At 40.0% G+C, this 14,978-nt stretch overlaps 1 long non-coding RNA gene across 2 annotated transcripts in view; it reads right to left on the bottom strand.

Annotated features, from left to right (window-relative positions):
• Positions 1-1,169: 1,169 nt before the first annotated feature.
• Positions 1,170-14,978, bottom strand: part of LOC134760285 (uncharacterized) — a 116,343-nt gene continuing 102,534 nt past the window's right edge. Inside the window, exons 1-2 of one of the 2 annotated variants that reach the window (XR_010137547.1) lie at positions 14,040-14,918; positions 1,170-1,950 (exon numbers count right to left, since the gene is read on the bottom strand). This is a non-coding gene — a long non-coding RNA (uncharacterized LOC134760285). Of the gene's footprint in view, positions 1,951-14,039; positions 14,919-14,978 lie in introns of those variants that run through there. The other variant, XR_010137546.1, reaches the window with a different exon arrangement.

Below are 14,978 nucleotides of genomic sequence, written 5' to 3' on the forward strand. Positions count from 1 at the left end.
TGAATATCAAGCAGCCGTCCTCAGCTCCTCCCGAGCATCCTGCACACAGCCTGCCTTCCAAAGCATCACTTCCAGGACCATGCCTCTGTCAAACTAGCAACTACATTCCTAAAGTCAGTGGAGAATGACCCTTCTAGTCACTTTTTTAATAATTGTACTCTGCTGCACTCATGCCCAAGCAATGGAACTTGACTCACTAAATCTAAAGAAGAAATCGTTTCCATCTAGATTTGGGAGTTCTGAAAAACACTTCATTTTCAGGGTTATCACTTTTTGAACTTCTGAAAGAAAACACATTCTCTACAGTCTACCTACATTTCCATCAGGACTGCCTCTGTGACTGTCAGTGTCTAGGGTTTGAGGACACTATGTGGCCAACAGACACACACACAGTTGGAATCTCTTAAAAATACTATAAACAGACAAAATCAGTTTCTTCTTATGTAGGTTTAGGCATGCTTTCTAATGTATATATTTTGATTGTTTCTTCTTCAGTTCATCTACCACATACTTACTGTTCTACCTCCTTTAAGTGCTCATCGCTGTGATAAATGTGAGGTATACAACAGTGAGCAAAACAGTCTCTAGCGCTGCATAACTCATTGCAGTGTCAGAATTGCCGTGACAAAAATCAAATACAGAATTGAACAGAATGCCGCCATCTGCATGTTTGATTTTGTCACTCCATGCCCTTCAGTGGCTACATAACATACTGTCCTGTGATGAAGACCAAGTCCTTTACATGGCCTGGGAACCCCTGCTGGTCTTTCTTCACAGTAGCTACTAAGAACTTTTTTCTCAAAAAGCACAATTAAAAATCAATTTTAGGGCCAGGCACAGTGGCTCATGCCTGTAATTCCAGCACTTTGGGAGGCTGAAGCAGGTGGATCACTCGAGGCCAGGAGTTCAAGACTATCCTGGCTAGCATGGTGGAACCCCATCTCCACTAAACATACAAAAATTAGCTGGGCATGATGGTGTAATCCCAGCTACTCAGGAGGCTAAGGCAGGGGAACTGCTTGAACCCAGGAGGCGGAGGTTGCAGTGAGCTGAGATCGTGCCACTGTACTCCAGCCTGGGTGACAGAGCAAGACTCCATAAAACAAAATAAAATAAAATATCTATTTTAGGAAAGTTTTAAGAACATATTCCACCGAAGAAAAGATCTATACAGTGGAAATCTTTAATTTCTTTCATTCCACATTCCACAGTTCTTCTGCATACATAGCAAATAGGGTACCCTACGTGGTTTTTCTAGAGAAATATGCAGAGATGTGTTTCAGATACGCAAATTAATTCCATTTAGAAACCCTAAAATAGTGGTCCCTTTAGTTCTTAGAAAAGCATGGAAGTAAAACATGGACATGAATTCAACAAGATGGAAAAATTTCCTAAGGTTTAAATACAGCAAATGCAAATGTACATTTTGGGCTTAGGTTTGAGTTTGTAAAAACTGGAAGATTCTAAAAATATTTCAGAAAAAAAAGTCATATCTTCATGCCAGTTGTCCAGCATACTTGATGCCAACTGTCATCTGATAATCATAGGTAGAATACATTTTAACATATATAGGCAGAGATATTATTATTTATATATTTTTTTCAGTTATGTGTGTTTCTGTAGGTCATTTAGAAAGATTTTCTTTTCTCAGTTTTTCTCAGGGTAAGATAAACACTTTCACAATCAACTCCCACATATGCTGCAGCAGAACACTCTAGAAGTCTAGAATATATTTTAACATATATAGGTAGAGATATTATTATTTATACATTTTTTCAGTTATGTGTGTTTCTCTAGGTCATTTAGAAAGATTTTCTTTTCTCAGGTTTTCTCAGGGTAAGATAAACACTTTCACAATCATCTCCCACATGTACTGTAGCAGAACACTCTAGAAGTCCACAGTTTGGTCTCAGAACAATGCTAGTTCCTCTTATTGTCCCAGAGTGGTATCTGAAAAAGAAAATACATTTTGTAACTTAATTCAGTATCACTATGGAAAAACAGCAGAGTGCAATTAAGACTCAGTGTATCAGGCCTTCCAATCTACATAATTCTAGCTTTCTATTTGCTTCTCATAATACTCAACACTTAGACATATTATACTTTTATTTCTAATCTCCATTTGTTTAAATAACACAAAAGCTTCTTCAAATTTCAACTATTATTTATATAGAGTCCTTTGGAAGTTTTATTCTTCTTTTTAATTCAGAAGTTTAGAAGAGAGGGTCTTGGGAACCCGAAGACCAACTTCACTTGCCTGAGCAGTGGGCCACACCAGGATAGAGGAGGTTACAATTCAAGCCATTTCCAGTCCATCCTTGAAAACGATTCAGTATGCATAGAATGCATAGGCTCAAAGCTAAGTCCCTTTCAACCACTGAGATAGATTACATATTCTACTCTTTGAAGTAACATAATCATTATGCAAGTCTACAATTATTTGATCCTGGAAAAAAATATGATTACAGGCATACGTTGGAGATACTACAGTTGAGTTCCAGACCACAACAATAAAATGAATGTCAAAATAAAACAAGTCACATACATTTTTTGGTTTCCCAGTGCATATAAAAGTTAGGTTTGCAAACGCCACATGTTCTCACTCATAGGTGGGAATTGAACAATGAGAACACTTGGACACAGGAAGGGGAACATCACACACCGGGGCCTGTCGTGGGGTTGGGGGGATAGCATTAGAGATATATCTAATGTAAATGACAAGTTAATGGGTGCAGCACACCAACATGGCACATGCATACATATGTAACAAACCTGCACGTTGCGCACATGTATCCTAGAACTGAAAGTGTAATAAAAAAGAAAAGTTAGTTTTGCACTGTACTGTTGTCTATTTTGTGCAGTAGCATTATGTCTAAAAGTATACAGACCTTAATTTAAAAATATTTTATTGCTAAAAAATGCTAAAGATCACCTGATCTTTTACTGAGTCCTAATCTTTTGCTTGTGGACAGCGTTGTCTCAATGTTGATGGCTCCTGACTGATCAGGGTAGTAGCAGATGAAAGTTCTGCTGGCTGTGGTGATTTGCTAAAATTAGACAACAATGAAGTTTGCTACATCGATTGACTCTGCCTTTCATGAAAGATTTCTCTGTGGCATGTAATGCTGCTTGATAATATTTTACCTGCAGTGGAACTTCTTTCAAAATCGGAGTCAGTCCTCTCAAACCCTATTGCTGCTTTATCAACTAGGTTGATGTAATATTCTTTACTTTCATTTCAAAAATGTTCACGTTCAGTCTTCACCAGGAGTAGCTTCCATCTCAGGAAATCACTTTCTTTGCTCATCCGTAAGAAACAATTCCTCATCTGTTCAAGTTTGATGATGGGATTGCAGCAATTTAGTTACATCTTCAGGCTCCACTTCCGATTCTACTTCTCTTTCCATAGTCAACACATCTGTAATTACTTCCTCTACTGAAGTCTTGAACCCCTCAAAGTCATCCATGAGGGTTGGAATCAACTAACTCCTGTTAATGCTGGTAATCTGACCTCCTCCTAGGAATCATGAATGTTCTTAATGGCATCTAGAAGGCTGAGTCCCTTCCAGAAGGCCTTCAATTTACTTTACCCAGATCCATCAGAGGAATCACTGTCTATGGCAGCTATAGTCTTACAAAATGTATTTTTGAAATAACAAGACTAGAAATTCGAAATTACTCCTTCGTCCATGGGCTGAAGAAAGGATACTGTGTTAGCAGGCATTAAAAACATTAATCTCTATTTATATCTCCATCAGAGCTCTTGGGTGACCAGGTGCATTGTCGATAAGCACTAATTTTTTTAAATTTTAATTTCCAGGACACATGCACAGGACATGCAGGTTTGTTGCATAGATAAATATGTGCCATGGTGGTTTGCTGCACCCATCAACCCATCACCTAGGTATTAAGCCCCACAAGCATTAGCTATTTATCCTGATGCTTTCCCTCCCCCCCTCATCCCCCCACAGGCCCCATTGTGTGTTGTCTTCCTCCCTGTGTCCATGCGTTTTCATTGTTCAGCTCCCACTTTTAAGTGAGAACATGTGGTGTTTGGTTTTCTGTTCCTGTGTCAGTATGCTAAGAATAATGGCTTCCAGTTCCATCCATGTCCCTGCAAAGGACATGATCTCATTCCTTTTTATGGCTGCATAGTATTCCATGTTGTATATTTACCACTTTTTCTTTATCCAGTCCATCATTGATGGGCATTTGGGTTAATTTCATGTCTTTGTTATTGTGAATACTAATGCGCACTAATAGTTTGAACTTTTTTTTCTGAGCAGTAGTCTCAACAATGGGCTCAAAATACTAACCATGTGTAAACAGATGTGCTATCATCCACGTTCTTTTTCTAGAGTACAGGCAGAGTAGATTTAACATAATTCCTAAGGGCCCTAGGATTTTTAGAATAGGAAATGACCATTGGCTTCAACTTCAAAGTCACCAGATGCATTAGTCCCTAACAAGAGAGTCAGCCTGTCCTTTGAAGCTTTGAAGCCAGGCATTGACTTCTCTCTAGCTATGAAAGTCCTAGATGTGATCTTCTTCCAAGAGAACGCTGTTTTGTCTGCCTTGTTCAGTGTAGCGACCTTCATCAATAGACTTAGCTAGATCTTCTGGATAATTTGCTGCAGCTTCTCCATCAGCACTTGCTGCTTCACTTTGTACTTCTAATATTATGGGGATGGCTTCTTTCCTTAAAATTCATACCAATCTCTGTTAGCTTGAAATTTTTCTTCTGCAGCTTCCTCCCCTCTCTCAGCCTTCACAGAATTAAAGAGTTAGGGCCTAGCTCCAGGTTAAGCTTTGGCTTAAGAGGATGTTGTGGTTGGCTTGATCTTCTATGCAGACCACTCAAACTTTCTCCATATCAGCAATAGGCTGTTTCACTTTTTTTTTTAATCATTCATGTGTTCACTGGAGTAGCACTTTTAATTTCTTTCAAGAACTTTTCTTTTGCACTTATAACTTAGCTATCTGGTACAAGATACCTCGTTTCCAGCCTATCTCAGCTTTTGTTTGACATGCCCTTCTCACTAAGCTTAATCATTTCTAGCTGCTGATTGAAAGTGAGAGATGTGTGTGTTGATTCCTTTCACTTGAACACTTAGAGGCCATCGTAGGGTTATTAATTGGTCTAATTTCAATATTGTGTGTCTCAGGGAATACGGAGTCCCAAGGAGAGGGAGAGAGATATGGGGAACTGCTGATGAGTGCATCAGTCAGAATATACATAATATTAATTACTTTCTCTATCTCATATGGGCACGGTTAATGGAACCCCAAAACAATCACAATACTAACATCAAAGATCACTGATCACAGGTCAACATAACAGATACAGTAATAATAAAAATGTTGAAGGATATTTTGAGAATTAGCAAAATGTGACACAGAGACAAAGTGAACACATGCTGTTGGAAAAATGGCACCAATAGATTGCTTAACACAGGGTTGTCACAAACTTTCAATTCACAAAACACCATATCTGTGAAGCACAACAAAACAAAGCATGCCTGTATTACACTATCAGTTGAAAGGAAAATGTGGTAGCACAAATGGGAAATTATTAGCTAATAATCATAGCGTGTTAAAGAGAAGTGAGGCAATGCGAAAAATGCATTAGTCTAGGAGAAAAATTATCTTTAAATCTCTCATCATTTTCCACTGGGTGTTTTGTTGAAAAGCAATTGTAAATTTGAGATATGCGCTGATTTCAGCAGCCTTCCCAGTGGTTGTAGCCTGAACCCATTAATCAGCTAAAAACTGAATGTAACTTTTATATTTACAGTTGAACTTTCCAAACAGCAGTGGGTATCAGAGGCCAGGAGCCCAGAAGCTTTCTGTGTTGGGGTTTTGCCTTTCATTTTTCACTCTCCAGATCCCTGTGACTTTGGTGGGGCCACACCCACTAGGCCACCCTGCATCTGTTGCCTTCTAATCCCCTGATGTTTGCAGAGAAAGCAGTCTACACTGCCGCTTTTTCAACACTCCTTGTGGTTTGCTGTGTCAACAGAGTATTTCTGATGCTGCATTTGGTTAACTGACCAATTTGTTCCTCTATCTTTTTATGCCATTTCCTTGAGACAAACCACACCGATAAAAGTGGTGTTTGTTCTCTCAGGTGTTTGCATATGCATGTACATGTGCCGTATTTCTCATGAAAATACCACAAAATGTGTTTAAGCTATTAATACTTCTTTGACAATAAAAAAACTACATTTACATGAGAGAATTTAAAACTGGAAGGAATCAAGAAATTATCTAACCCGAAATCAGCCTGATGAGAAAACATAGTCCAGCGAAGGGAAGTAACTTGGTTCTGAGTCAATAAGAACTAAGAAGGTATCCTTTGGCCAAAGTTGCTGTCTTCATTTCCTTCTGACTCCCTTCTCCTCAGTCTTCACTGTGGATTCATCTTCTCTAAGCATTAGTGCTTCCACAGTTCCACCCCCAAGCCTTCTCCCATCCTGACGTGATCCTCAAGCAGTCTTCATCATGCTAACGACTTCCATGATCTCATCTACATGGATGAATCTCAAATATTCCAGTTAAAGCTTCTTTCACCTTCACTAGACCTCTACTAGCAATGACGTATTGGAGGTCTCCTTCTGAACCCACCTCACTCCTCAATGTGCCCAGCGTACCCCATCCTAGTGGGTTTCTCCTCCCATACTTCCTACTTCAGCAAATTACTCCACTATTGTAGCCATTCTCCCAAAGGAAAGGTAATATATTGAATCACCTTCTACGCACACACACACACACACACACACGCAGGAACGCACATGCACCAGTCCATTAACTACCAGTGTTCCTCCTGCATCCCTCCAGAGTCCACCTTCTCATCTCAGCTTCACTATCACTTCTTGGACTCTGGCTCTTCTCTCCTCTAATACATCTTGATGAGAGACATTCCTCTGTCTCCAGAGCGTTCCAGTTTTATGCCCCATCCCTCCTCCAGCAGGCATAACAGTCAGCTGAATCCTAATACCCAGTTAGCCCCATAGAAGAACTCATCAAAAGTAATGAAGCTGGTCTGAGAATTCTCCATAGTACCAGCTTCAGAGAACAGAAGCTTCAGGAGGAGAAAATGGCCCAACGCCACCATATCACTGAGCTGAATATTCAGAGGCGTGGCTTCGGCTGATTACAGCCCTTTCCTGTGAGAGCTGATCTGCCCATTCCTCATGTTGCTTGATTGTAAATCATGATATGAGCCAATAATCCATGAGTATTCTTTTTTATTAATAGTATAACCATTTAAATCTATACAAAATTCTGGAAATGTCACTATAGTTACAACTCACAAGTTTTAATGTTTAGTATTTATATTATTGTAAACTTTTTTCCCTCCCATATTTAAATCGTTTTACTGGGGCCTAATAATTTAAGTGTCTATTTTGATAACTTTTGGCTAATGCACATCGTCACAGAGCCCAACCACACTCCAGATACTGACCATTTCCTCCACCCAGACATGTTCCTCACTTCCTGTCACTGTCGTCCCTCCCTGCCATCTCCACTGCCACTCCTGTGTTACGCAAGCTCTGATGAACTTTTAGGTCACTACAGTTTTGCCTTTTCTACAATTTTCTATCAATGGAATCACACAGTATATGCTGCTTAGTGTGACGCTTCTGAGACTTCTCATGTTGCGTGCCATCAGTGGCTCATTCGTTTTTACAGCTGAGTGTTTCTCCATGTTACGGCTATACTGTATTTTATCTACCCATTCTCCAGCTGACAGCCATTTGGGTCATTTCCAGTTTTGACTATAATAAGTAATGCTGGTGTGAATACATCCAAGTCTTAGTATGAATGTACGCATTCTCATGTGTAAAAGCCTAGAATCAGAATTGCTGAATCACAAGGTAAGCATGCATTTAACTATAAAATGAACTGCAAAACTGCTTTACAAAGTGGTGCCACCATTTTCCCACAAGCAATGTATGAGTTACGGTTGCTTCACATTCTTTCTCACACTTGGGATCGTACGTTTTGTGTTTTATTTTTTAAGTTTTAGCTATTCTAGGGAGTACCTAGTGGTTCTAATACTCATTTTCCTGAAAACTAGTAATACTGACCAACTTCTCACATTATTGGTCATTCACATAACTTCTTTTGTGAAATGTCTCTTAAAATCCTCTGCTAATATTTTTTAAAAGCTTGTGTCTTCAGTTGTCACTTTGTTTTTTTAAATATATGTTCTTGGTAATAGTCATTCTTCAGATATGTGTTGGGTAAGTACGCTGAGAGTTGCCTTTTCATTTTCTTACTTTAAAGAAAAAATTTTAATTTTCAGTAAAGTCTAATTCATCTATTTATTTTATGGTTCATTTGGCAGGAGCTGGGGGCTCAATTTAAGAAATTGTCTACTCAAGGTCACGAGAATTGTCCTCTGTTTCTTTCTGAAAACTTTATGGCTCTTATATGTAGTCTATGATACACCTTGAGTTAAGAGTTGTGAATTATGTGAGATGTAGTCTAAGTAAGTTTTGCTTTTGTCCCCCTTCTTTTTTTATCATTCACATATTCAACAGCTTCAGACCAAGTCTTTGAAAAGAATCTGCTTTCACCATTGAATTACCTTGGAGCCCTTGCCAAAAATCAATTGAACATATATGTGTGGGTCCATTTCCAACTCTATCTTGTTATATCGTAACATGTTCATGTAGGCAGAAAATCCTTTAGCCGATACCACACTGTCTTGGTTGCTGCAGCTTTATAATAAGCCTTGAAATCAAAAAGTATATAATTTCCAACTTTGTTTTTCTTTTTAAAATATTTTTGGCTTTTCTAGGTCCTTTGATTCCATATAAATGTTGGTGCCCATCCCTTGACAATTGCTACAAAAACTTGCTGCACCTGGGGAAAATTACTACCTTACCTACCATGTCTTACAATATATAAAATGATATATTTCTCCGTTTATTTAGGTCTTTAATTTTTCTCAACAAAATTTTGTAGTTTTCAGTGAACAAGATGTATACTTTTCACTTGTCTTTTCTTAAGTTTATTCAAAGGAATTTTATTTGTGCTTTTGTAAACAGACTTGCTTTGAAAACTGAGTTGTTCCTCATTTCAACATCCAATAGGTGTTTTCCTCACTGATATATAGAAAGGCAATGGCATTTTTTTTTTTGGCTGGGCTGGGTGGCTCACGCCTGTAATCCCAGCACTTTGGGAGGCCGAGACGGGCAGATCACGAGGTCAGGAGATCAAGACCATCCTGGCTACCACCGTGAAACCCCGCCTCTACTAAAAATAAAAAAACAAAAAAAATAGCTGGGTGTGGTGGCGGGCCAGTTACTCGGGAGGTCGAGGCAGAATAGCATAAACTCGGGAGGCGGAACTTGCAGTGAGCGGAGATTGCGCCACTGCACTCCAGCCTGGGCAACAGAAGGAGAGTCGGTCTCAAAAAAAAAAAGAAAGAAAAAGAAAAAGACAATGGCATTTTTGATCTCAACCTTATTTTTTGTAAAAACCTCGCTAAAGTCACTTCTTCTCTTTGGCTTTATTTCTGTAGATTTCTTTGGATTTTCTGCCTACATTAACATGTTAACTACAAAAAAAAGTTAATTTTGCTCATTTCTTATCTGTATTCCCTTTGCTTTGTTTTCTGACCTTACAGAAATTCCAGTGCAATGTTGAAAGGGCATTCTGGCTTGTCCCTAATCTCAAGTACAATGTATTCAGTCTTTTACCATTAAGTGTGATGTTGGTTGTAGATTTTTCATATCTGTCTCTTATCAGGTTGAGGAAGTTATCTTTTATTTCTAGTTTGCTAAGAGTTTTTACTGTTTGAGTCAAATTATACAAAATGCTTTTTTTACCCCAATTGAGAAAAATCTTATTTATTCTCCCTTATTCTCCCTAATTGTTAATATGTAATATTATGATGTCAGTTAATATGAAATATATTTGTCAGCTATTAAATAATCTTGCATTCCTGAGATAAAACCCAGTTGTTTATAACTTACGTTTTGTATATCGTATCATTTTCTTTGAAAATATGTTAAGGACTTTTGCATTTATGCTCATGGAGGACATTTCTTTCTATTCTTTTAATTCTTTGGCTTTGGTGTGAGGCTAATACTGGCCTTGTAAGATGAGTTGAGAAGGGTTATTTTGCCTCAATTTTATGCAACAGCTTTTATGATTTAGTATTTTCTTTTTCCTCCTAAAATATTTGATAGAATTACCCAATGAAGCCAGCTGAGTCTCGACATTTCTATTTGTGAATATTTTAAATTATGAATTCAATTTCTTTCATTGATACGGGACAGTTCAGTTGTCTGTTTCTTAAATCAGTTTTGGTAAGCGTGGTTTCTTTAAAAATATGACTATTTCATTTAAGTTGTCATGATACTTTCTTATTTTTCTTTTACTATCTATAGAAACTGGAAGGATGTCCACTCTTACTTTTGATGTTGGAATTTCCTTTGGTTTAATATGCTTTATTTACCTTCTTAGATGGAAATTTAGATATTTTATGCTTTTCTTCCTTATAGCAATAAATATTCCTTAAAGCAATAAATGAACTCTCTAATACTATTTTAGCTACATCTCACAACTTTGGTATGTTGCACTTTGTTATTGAATTCAAAATATTTTCTACTTTCCCTTTTGATTTCTTCTTTGGCCAGTTAATTTTTTGTATTTTTAGTGGAGACAGAGTTTCACCATGTTAGCCAGGATGGTCTCGATCTGTGAACCTCATTACCCACCCGCCCCAGCCTCCCAAAGTGCTGGGATTACAGGCGTGAGCCACCACGCCCAGCCTCAGTATATAGTTTATCTTGATGACTATTCACGTGCACTGGAAAATATGTATTTTTTTGTTGCTGGGTGGAGGATTCTATTTGTGTCACTTAGATCAGATTGTTTGGTAGTGTTGTTCAAGTCTCTATCTTTATTGTCTACTTTCATCAATTAGAAAGGAGTAGTGAAATTTCCCACTATAATTGGTCCTTTTTCCATTTCTTCCTTTAGACAGTTTTGTTTAATATATTTTGGACTCCATTATAAGACACAGATGTTTTTAAGTGTTACCTCTCCCTGCTAAATTAAATATTATAAAAATCTCTGTAGCAAAACTCCTTACCATCTATTTTAAATATAATTTTTCTTTGTTATACTTACCGTTTTCATAATATATCTTTTTTCAGTATTTTTACTTTCAACCTATTTGCCTCTTTGTGTTATTCACACCACATTTATTATAAATAGCATATAGTCGGATACGGTTGCTCTTTGTCCTGTCTGATAATCTGGCTTTATTTAAAGGTGACATATGAAATATAACTAAGAGGTAATACTATTTTCTAATGCTGAACTAGTCTCATGGACACTAAAGCAGTATTCCATTATGCACATATTAATTTCCTTTCCCTCAATAATCATTTATTTCCACTTATTAAATTTACCTATGCCCTCCTCAATACAGAAATATTAGGCACAACAAAAGGATTAGCCCATAAAGCTAGTAACAATATAAATCAAACCTATCTTTCCTTTTCATTCATTCCCAATGACTCCGGGAATGATTGGATAAATATAAGCATATAGGATTATCTCATCTGCTAGGTAGACAGGAGCCTAAAGATGCTTAGAAGGGGAAGGAAAGTTGACAATGATCATGCTCTTCGGAACTTAGCCAATAATATTCAAAGGCATTGCCATTTTGTCTTGTTTAGCAGTAGAAATTCTAGAAGCAATCTGGGACCATTTATGCGGTCAAGTGAAGAAACAGGAAATTTTTTAGGAGGGGATTCAAGATGGCTGCATAGAGACATCTCATACCTCGTCCACAAAGAACAACTTAAATGTTGAGTAGGTAATCAAACTTCGAATAGACAATCCAAGAGAGAACACTAGAATTCAAAAAGAGAAGTGACATGAAACACCTAAATGAAGGAGAGGGATCAGGAGTCTACTCGACCAGGATTGGCTGGGAGCCTGGAGAGACTCCCCAAAGCAGGAAAAGGAAAAGAGATACTCAGTGGTCCACATTCCCATCAGGGACTCCTGCAATCCTAGCCATGCTAAGGTTCCTCAACCCTCGTGGGCCATGAAACTAACAGAGTGAGGTTCCTGAAGACTACGCAATGACATTGCTCCAGAGAGAGAGGTAACACTGGGTTTCACACCCCCAAACCCTAAGCAGCTACAGTACAGTGCCATTGAGAGCCTGGTCCATGATAAACTGCACCCTGCCATAGGGCTCAACAGCCCCTGCATCTCCACATCCCTGGAGGCCCACTGATTTCCCCTGCCTACAACTAACACTGCAGTTGGCTGCTACTACTTGAGCTGAAGCATCATGCGCCACCAGATACAATCTTGTAGATTTCAGAAGTGGAAACACCACGCATTTTCACATGTCTGGACAAAGTCTCCTGCCTGCAGCTTCCATCACTGTGCTGCCAAGGCTGAAGCACGAGTGATGTGCAGGCTGCTACCACCACGGCAGAAATACAAGCCAAGTGTGGGCTGATGCCACTGGGACTAAATCACAAGCAAAGCACCTGTTCCTCCTCAGCCTGCATATGGCTGCTACCACTGAAACAAACCCCACCCTCCCAGGTAGTAGGGACATTATGCAACTGTTGCTGCCCCTAACCCAAGCATTTCTTCAGAGATCTGGAGATAATCCCACCTTGCTTCACATAGCCAGCACCAGTATGTCCCATGGGGGGAGAAGCAAGAGAATAAGCCCACCTAGCCCAGTTTCAACCCCTATTCATGTAGAGCATGCAGTACAGGGGCCTTGGTATCTCCCATCCCAGTCCAACACCATTGGCACCTAGGCACTACTCCCCGGGGCCCAGGGGCCAACTCACACTGTCACCCCCTACTACGGATAGCATCACATGCACACGCCACCTATTGGCCTGGAGACTGCCCTACCCTAGCCCATTGGAGCTACCAGCAATACTAGCATGTACTTCTCTACACCTAGATGGTTGCTACTGCCATTGCCCCTACCACACCTTTTGCCCAGAGGTCCAAGAACCCACTCACCTCGCCCACCACTACTACTCCTGGCACCTAAGCCACTTGGAGGCTCAAAAATTGACCCATCTGGACGCACTAATGCCAGTGCCAGTGTACACCACACTGGGGCCCAGGACAAGCATGCTCAACTCACTGCTACCAGAACAATGGCCCAAAGCTGGTTCACATGGCATTTCAGTACTCAGCAAAACTTCACCACAATCTCCACTATTAACTTCACACTGTTTTCCACAATGGCTGAAATAATCTACACTCTCTCCTAGTGTATAAGTGTTCCTTTTTCTCCACAACCTTGCCAGCATGTATTACTTTTTGACTTTTTAATAATAGCCGTTCCGGTTGGTGTTACATAAGTCTCTCACTGTGGCTTTGATTTACGTTCATCCAATGATCAGTAATATTGAGCTTTTTTTCATATGATTGTTCGCCACATGTATGTCTTCTTTTGACGAGTGAATGTTCCTGTCCTTTGCCCATTTTTCTGAGAATACTTAAAAATAATACAAAAAAATTAGAAAAGGAAATTCAAGATATGAATGAAAAAGTTTTTAAAAGAATGAAAAAAACAAATTCTGGAACTGAAGAGTTCATTGAATGAAATACAAAACACATTTTAAAGCTTCATCAATAAGCTAGATGAAGCAGAAGAAACGAAGAACTTGAAGACAGATCTTTTGAAATAACCTGGTCAAACTTTACAAGCCAAAAGAGATACAGTGACCTATTTTTAACATTCTTAAGGAAAACAAGTTTCAAACAAGAATTTCATATCCCACCAAACGAAGCTTCACAAGCAAAGGAGAAATAAAAATTTTTCCAGACAATAACTGAGGGAATTTGCTTAGACCAGCCTTACAAGAGATCCTTAAGAGAGTTCTCACATGAATATGAAAGAACAATACCTGCCACCATAAAAACACTCTTAGGTACATAGCCCACAGACCCTATAAAGCAACCATACAATGGAAATTCAAAGCAATCAATTAATCTCACAGTATCATCAAAACATCACCTACCAATGTGTCCCAAATTGGTGGGTTCTTGGTCTCCCAGACTTCAAGAACATACCGCTGACCCTAGCAGTGAGTGTTACAATTCTTAAAAATGGCGGGTCCACAGTTTGGTTCCTCTGATGTTCAGATATGTCCCGAATTTCTTCCTTCTGGTGGGTTCGTGGTCTTGCCAGCTTCAGGAGCGAAGCTGCAGACCTTCATGGTGAGTGTTACAACTCATAAAGGTAGCAAGGACCCAATCAACCAACAGCAGCAAAAATTACTGGAAAAAACAAAAAGAACAAAGCTCCCACATCACACAAACCCACTTCAGTGGGTTGCCACACACGACAGGGGCAGCCTGCATTTATTCCCTTATCTGACACCACCCACATCCTGCTGATTGGCCCATTTTACAGAGAGCTGATTGGTCCACTTTACAGAGCTGATTGGCCCATTTTACAGACAGCCGATTGGTCCGTTTTGACAGGGTGCTGACTGGTGCATTTACAAACCTTGAGCTAGATACAGAGTGCTGATTGGTGCATTTACAATCCTTCAGCTACACATAAATGTTCTCCAAGTCCCCACCTCACTCAGGAGCCTACCTGGCTTCATCTAGTGGATCCCGCCTGCGAGTCCGGCGCCTGCACTCCTCAGTCCTTGGGCGAGGGCTGGCACCTGGCGCCGGTGGAGCAGGGGGGCGCGCCTGTCCGGGAGGCTTGGGCCTCAGGGGAGCCCACCGTGGCGGGTGGCTCCGGCATGGCGGGCTGCAGGTCCCCAGCCCTGCCCCAGGGGGAGGTGGTGGAGGCCTGGCGAGAATTCCAGCGGGGCGCTGGCGGGCCAGGAGCGTTAGGGGATCCGACGCACCCTCTGCAGCTGCTGGCCCGGGTGTTAAGCCCCCTCAGTGCCAGGGCGGGCAGCACGAGCCGGCTGCTCCGAGGGCGGGGCCCACCAAGCCCG

The sequence above is a fragment of the Pongo abelii genome, chromosome 17 (genome assembly GCF_028885655.2).
Source record: "Pongo abelii isolate AG06213 chromosome 17, NHGRI_mPonAbe1-v2.0_pri, whole genome shotgun sequence".
In the NCBI taxonomy this organism is placed as follows: Eukaryota; Metazoa; Chordata; class Mammalia; order Primates; family Hominidae; genus Pongo; species Pongo abelii.